Source organism: Rhamphochromis sp. 'chilingali', assembly GCF_963969265.1.
Source record: "Rhamphochromis sp. 'chilingali' genome assembly, chromosome: 8".
Classification (NCBI taxonomy): Eukaryota; Metazoa; Chordata; class Actinopteri; order Cichliformes; family Cichlidae; genus Rhamphochromis; species Rhamphochromis sp. 'chilingali'.
In genome coordinates this window covers 26,530,349-26,538,238 of record NC_137935.1, presented here as the reverse complement: position 1 = coordinate 26,538,238, position 7,890 = coordinate 26,530,349, and positions in this window count along the sequence as shown.

Below are 7,890 nucleotides of genomic sequence, written 5' to 3'. Positions count from 1 at the left end.
ACAGACCCTTGTTAGTCAATCTCACATCCATTCGTGGATAATTGTGGCAGTGGAACTTAAGCTTCTGCACATGTACCCATTTCCACAAAGAATGAGAGTCTGATTGAACACAATGAGGCATATCTGCAGCTTTATAAATCTAATAAAAAGGATGCATGTTGATATTTCTGTGTGAGTGTGGAGACAATGATACTTGACCAGGCTGCAGAGCTGAAAGGAACATCATCATCATTGTTCTACAGAGGTACAATGGCTGAAATGTAAGCATTTCCCATTCTGCAGAATATTCTTATTGTGTTTTGATTGGGTGAAATATTTATTTATTTGCTGAACATAGTAGTTATTCATTTAACCAAATATTGGACGAATGAGTGGCACATAGAAGGTGTCCTGCATTCTCTTGGAGACGTGAAAAAGCCTGAAAGTCATGTCCTACACAGTCTGGATAGGAGTGAAATGTCTTTTCAATACAGGTAATGTCTGCATTGGACTTGACACCAGGAGTCCACATTCTCTCTTGTTTTTGTGGAACCTGTCTCCCCACACATCTAGTCCTGTTGCCAAGGTAAAATCAGCCTGTCCACTTAATGCAGAGGCTAAACTAAACCCTCCATCAAACTTGAAGCTTCACTCAAACTAGCAAAGCAACATAATGTTCTTTGGATTCATAACTGTGGTATAATTGCTGAATTTCAAACTGTAATCCCCAACACTGCTGGAAAATATAATCACTGTTTAAATACACAGCTGTACATGTAGGGAAAGCAATTACATGCATTAAAACGCCGATACATTTCCCATTTCCCCTCTCACATAAATAAAAACAACAGCAAATACACTTAAAGCTTCCTCTACTGCAAAATCTCATGCATATGCACATCCCCCCTTTTTCCTCTTGACATTTTTAATTTAACATTATAAACTAAAACTTTTTTACCTTTTGTATTCTACACTTGGCAATGTCATCCTCAAAACTGGATCATTTTATAAATGAATGCATTATAATTTATCAGCTTACATTAACACACATACACGTACGCAGATAGACTTTGCAGAGAGAAACTAGTCTAATGGGGTCTGAGCAAGGGATGCCTAACGAGGAGCTCTAACAGGTGTTTCTCATTAAAGCCAGAAGAAACAAATCCACTGCAGGAGAGAGAGAGTAAGAGAGAGGAGGAGAGAGAAGCAATATATCCCCGTGTTATTCATTAGTGTCTTATGCTGCTGATATTACTGATTCACTATCCATAATATCTCCCATACTCACCACATACACACACAAAAACCAAGCCCGGGCTCATAAACACATTATATCACCCAGTATCACCTCATCTCTCCTTTGCTCTCTGGCCTTCTGTACTCTCTTAACATACACTCACCGTCCTCTTCATTAGGTATACCTGCTCATTAACGTAAATAGCTATTCAGCCAATCACATGGCAGAAAACTCTAAACTCTACTTTAGACGCGGTCAAGATGACCTGCTGAAGTGATGGCTGCCTCCAACAGGATAGCGTGCAAATGTCACAAAGCTCAGATCATCTCAGACTGGTTTCTTGAACATGACAAAGAGTTCACTGTACTCAAATGGCCTCGACAATGATGAAATAAAAAATCTTCATCAACACGAGGCTATTATGTTAATCTGTTAATAATATGTTAATATACCAACATCTCTGAGGGTCTCCAAGGAATGTTTTCAGCACCTTGTTGAATGTGTTGCACAAAGAATTAAAGCGTTTCTGAAGGCAAAACTGGGTCCAACCCGGTGTACCTAATGAAGTAGTGAGAGAGTGTAGTTGTCTTTCTGCCCTCTGGTCTTGTTGCTTGTTGCCTCCTGGGAACACGAGGCGGGTCTGGGCCCGCACTGGAGAGTCGGCGCAGTGGCAGGATGGCCGCTGTGTTGCCTGGGATTACTCCTTATCCCCTACCCAACCCTGTTGCTGGTCACGTGCTCTATAATGTTGTACTGTGGACATTTATGTGCTTTCTGTGCAGAGGAATTTTTTTTGTTTCCTGTTCTCATGCTGTCCTCCTGTAGCCCAGCATGAGTAGAGGTCTCTTTTTTTCCTCTTGTACTTTTCCCATTGTAGTGTACATTTCAGTGGTTTTTCTGTGATGCAACCGTTCTCTGACTTGTATCCCCATGTGATGTCTGTGTTGTGTGTGTAAGGTCGGGGGGCGGGTTCATTTCACTGCAGGGCAACCTGCATGTGGCGAATAAAATTTGAACTTGAACTTGACCTTGAACTTGGTCTTTACTTCATTATCATTTCACCTTACTTACATCTGATATTTTTTTAAAGATCCTCCTGCCAATACTCTGCTAATGGAATCTTTCTGAACATCAATTCCTTTGTTTCACTTTTGCTTAATGTGATTCCCACCATCTGTGATGGGCGAGCACCCCTTTTTTCTAGCGCAGGACCAGGCTGAAGACAGAACTGAGTGATGTTGAGTCAAAGAAAAGCTGTAACTAACAGCACATACAGACAGTTTGCACACAAGCACTCACACACACATACATTTCTAACTTCTGTCTGGCACATGGTTCTTTTCTCTCAAGGCCACACATTTTACATCTACCCTTTACCCATTCTAATTAACCAGCTGGACCAATCCTTCACCCAGAGAGCTTCTCAGATTAACCCCAAACACCTTCAATCTGCCTTCATCCTCCAAACCCACACATTTCAACTGTATCATCTCCTGTCCCTCACCTAACAGTGGCAGCACTTCGCTGCACATGGATGCCTCCTCACCATTAACCACTGAACTGGACTGCACCAAAACCCACGTGCAAGGCGGAGGAGAGAAGGGAGGAGGGGGTTGGAACTGCTCGTTAAACACTTTGAGGGTCGGCAGAATTAATTACAGTGATGTATCGATTTGTCAGCGGGTCCCTGTGGCTCAACCACTGCACCGGGAGACTGCCACCGAACTAGGGGGGGGGGGGAACAAATGGAAGGATTAAAAGTAAAAAAGAAAGATGATGTGGGAAAACAAGTGGAAGCAATAGAAACCAGCCTAAGGAAAAGAGAAATAAAGGAGGGAGAGATGGAAGAAGAAACCATGGCGATGGGTGGGGAGGTCTGACTGGCAGTAGTTAGGGAGAAATGGCTGTTCATGGAGTGATGGAATAAGTGTAAGAAGACAAGGGCCAATTAATTTCTATCCTCTACCTTCTCAACCCCTCTGTTCTTTATATTTTCTCACTTCATCTCCCTCTCTCCTCCCCTCCATTATAACTTCCTCTGGCTGAACCTTTTGTCCAGGGCACACTGTACTTCCATCTCTAGCATATGGGGTCATTTAAGTATAGATGAGGCCCATAACCTTGAAAGTTATATCAAGGCACAACTAAGTTAAAGCTGGGCGACATGTGAGGACATGGCCACGGAGAAATAATAACACTATCCAAAGAAGAAGCAGGGTTTGGGTTAAAGAAAATATGAGCATAAACAAGATTTATTATATTCTGCTATTTGCCTGCAAAGTTATTCCATACCTGTGCTATGTGACATCCATTCACAGCCCGGGACTAATAGCGTAGGCACATACAGCCATCGATACAACTTACAAGCTATGAGGCATTTTTTATGTTTCACAATGACAACACATATTCTCCTTCACCTGTAATGAGGTGGCACGACTGCAACCAACAACATAGGACAGGATTAGATGGCAAATATGCCTACGGCCTGACAAGCACAAAAGTAAAACAAGCTGCTTGTTCATACAGCTGCAAGCTACACAGCATACTTGAAATATAAATGAGTGCGCTTCATTTCTTTTTTCGGGGGGGTCAAAGGTGACCGTGGTGGTTAAGCACTCTCTGCATCAATACATACATACACAGACACAGTGCCAGACCTGGGGGTTAACAGGATATAGTCATACTGTTATTTTAATATTACGTAATGTAGGAGTGTTTTATAACCACAGTAACATGCTTTTGTTTTTTTTGTCTTCCTTTAATCTAGTCACTAATCATCCACATTAAATCCACTGAGGGGTGAAGTGAAGAGGACTCATACAAATACGCTGCATTGTTGGGAAACATGGCTCCTGGCACCAATTTGGATGCTTTCAGACAAGATTGCTGAAGACCCTTCTAAGTTTCTTCTGGGATCATAAATTTTATGGAACAAAACCTCATAGATGGTAAGGATGTGTTGCTGCCATCCTGTCGCCCAGTCCCTAAGTTTATTCTCACGAGGAAGGGCATCTTTATAAAAATTCACCGTGCCTAGCCATCTATCTTCGGTAAGTCTGATGTAACTCTCCAACACATATTCTCAAGATCAGATAGGAGAGACACCATTTCAGGTACAGATTAAGAAACTAATCTCAGAGGATATTCTGTCAGTTTGACACCTTTAAGGCTTTCAGCAAAATGGAGAGGCCTCCTTTAAATGCATAATCCTCTACACCTACAGGAGATTTTCGACTGATGTGTTTGACAGCACTCTCCACTACAATCATCAAAACACCAGATGATGGACTATCATTTAGAGGGTGCTTTCTTCCCTGCAGTAGAGTTCCAGACAATCAATGTCAATGTGCAACGAAGCAGTTTTGGTAGCAGCTCTGGTGGTGAGCCAACACCTTAATATATCAGTTTCTGCTGTTTTTTGCTTTAATCTGCCAAACGTCTCATTTTGTACAAAAGTAGCATCCGTGACACCAAAGGGCTGCACGTGTGGCTCACACCAGTTTACTCTTATCTCACTTTTAAATCTGGGCTCACGCCTCCTTATTAGTTTGTTCAATGACTGTTCAAAATAACATTCAGGGAACACTGGTAATGTCACTAGTCCTTTAATTGGCTATTTAGCTGCAACATCCTAAGTGGTAAACACAGACAAGTATCACCTTAATTTGTTTACATGCCAATGCGCTACTTCGAGGCAATTCTTCACTACCACTGCTAACAGCATTTTGTCTGCCCATGACATTTTGGCAATAGGGCAAGTTTATTTTATCAATATAACTAATTTATTGTCAATAGCTTTTTAAAAACTTTAAACGCTGAACACATTCAATTTTTTTTTTCTTCCTAACTGTCATTTCCCTGATTGTATACTTCTTTTTCATCCTTCCTTGCTGACTCTTCCCAACCCCAATCTAGATGACCACAGAACAATTAAAAAGAAATTAAAGACTACATACGTCAGCATTTAATATTACAAATGCGTCCACTAACACTTCATAAAAAGTGGCGAATGAGTAGAGTAAATAACACTCTTAAATATTAGTGCCTTTTCTGCAATTTTGCCCATTTCTCAGTTTCTTTGTGGACTCAAAATGTTGCTTGCGTATGCAGCTGCCATCCTTCGTGGCACAATAAAGGCGACTTGTGAGACTCTGTAAACAAGAAAATCTTTTCAGGGCATTCTGGGTGAGGAAATTGGAGTGGGTTTTCATCAGAAGACAAGCGAGGAAGATATCTGGAAGCGGATCAAAATTCTTCCACGGTACAACCCAATGAAAATAGCCACTAAAACAACAAAAACATGTACACTTAAAGAAGAAGAAGAGACAGTTAAAGACGGGGAGGGAGAGCTGTAGCTGAACCAGTGACCAGTTTCAACTGTTTTTTGGGTTAGAGCTAAAGATTGAAATTAGTATTAAAATAATGTATCAGAAGTCAACGTGAAAACAAAAGAAAAAACAAAACTTGTGAATTTACCCCTAAGAATTATTTAAATGATGAGTTACTTTCATATTCTGGCATTTTGGTATTCCTGTTTTTTGTAATGCACCCAGTCTGAACTCCAGTTCCTGAGAAGGGTCAGTTAATATAGTGGAGTTAAATGTCAACTCCTCCAGTTTCACTGTCTTTCTGACAGCATCAACATCACACACAACTCCAAATCTTACAAAGGTCAGCTCTCTTTTTCGTCTTCCTGTTTGCATGCATGTGTGTGTCTGTGTGCGAGGGAGAGGAGGAAGAGAAAGAGGATCGAGAGGAAAGGAGTGCAGAGATCTCAGAGTTGTTTAAACCCAGCCTAGCAGTTCGATATCCATCAGATTTATGTCTCTGTTATTTTCCTCTCCTAAACAGTAAGTGATAAACTCAGTGAAGGACACAATAACAAAGATCTATCTTTTCACCTCTCTCTCCTTGTCTATCTCTTGGTCTCTCTGTCTTTCTCTCTCTGTCCCTGTGCTATCAATCAGCCTTGCGGTGATTGCTGTTGGATTACAGGGCTTTTGCTGTCTGCTCCCAGCGATTAACGTCAGGACAAATAAAATAGCCCTATATCCCTCCATAGTGACTGGAGTTAAGACTAGAGCCGTGTGCACAGAGAAACGCATTTGCACACACACACACACACACACACACACACACACACACACACACACACACACACACACACACACACACACACACACACAAAATAACATGCAGTGCAAAAATTACCCTTCATCCTAAATGCCATCAAAGTTAGCATCTATCCACAGCGGCTATAGATCTCACTAGGTGTGTGCATTCATTCAAACGTACATCTTGCAAACACAATTAAAAGGAAAATAAAATAACTCCTCCGCTGGGCTAAGCTACCTACAGCCTGCTTCCAGAGATGCTGACTGCCCACCCTTTCTTTTGGAAACACAGAGCTAGGCAGGCAAACCACTCCGCTGCACATAATGAACTCTGATGGTTGTGATTATCCACACAGTCTGACTGCTTGTCAAAAATCCCACGCTCAAATGGATAACCTGCTCCACTCGTGTATGAAACAGAAGTGTTGAGTGTTCTAAATATTAGAACAAACAACTTTGGTTAACGTTTTGCTGTATTACGCCTATTTTTAGTCGGGGATACAGAAAATTGTAATCCAGCATCTGGCATCAAGCCACCAATCATCAGGGTTTTGGCCATGCGTGTCCTCCATAACATTTCTACAAGCTCATACAGCAGGCTAAAAAAAGCTTTAACATCGACTGACATTCTGCTTCTCAGTTACAGAATGTATTTGGTAGTATTATACAGGCGTGATCTTCTGCTGTATCTACCTGTTTGTCCTTGTTTGAACCTCACACAAATATCGGCTGGAGATGAAGTAGTCAATGGTGGGTTGTGAACTCAGCTGAGGACAGTGGCAGTCGTGATAGATTGGGACTGAATCAGAATCAGAAACTTTATTGTCATTGTCATGAGAACAACGAAATTAAGAATGGTCCCCGATCATTGCATCATCCCTAGCAATATCAAAATATAAATAAAACAATAAAATTCAATAAATAAAATAGATAGAATACTTAAAATACTAATAAGATATAACAGTAAAACATTCACATACATTCCCACACACATGCTTCAGACCGTGCATAGATTAACACAAGAGTGGCGTGATGGACATTTTTTTGTAGTATTCAGATGTGTTATTGCAGTTGGATAACAGCTGTGTTTGAGTCTATTAGTCCTTGCTCTGATTGCCCTGTACCGTCTGCCTGAGGGCAACAGTTCGAACAGGGAGTGGCCAGGATGTGAGGTGTCTTTTATGATGTTTTGGGCCTTTTTAAAACAGTGGGCGTTGTGTAGAACTTCCAGTGTGGGGAGAGGGCAGCCAGTGATCTTTTGGGCGGTGTTAATGATCCCTTGGAGTGCTTTCCTCTGAGCCCCTGTGCAGCTAGTGTACCAGATGCATATGCAGTAAGTTAGAACACTCTCAATGGTGGCTCTGTAGAAGGACACCAGCAGTCTCTGTGTGATGTTATTCCTCCTGAGAATTCTCAGGAAGTACAGTCTCTGTTGGGCCTTTTTCAGCAGCTCGGAGGTGTTCACACTCCAGGAAAGGTTCTCCTCTATATTGACTCCCAGGAAGCGGAAGCTTGCCACCCTTTCTACACAGTCCCCATTTATGAATAGTGGTTGGATCT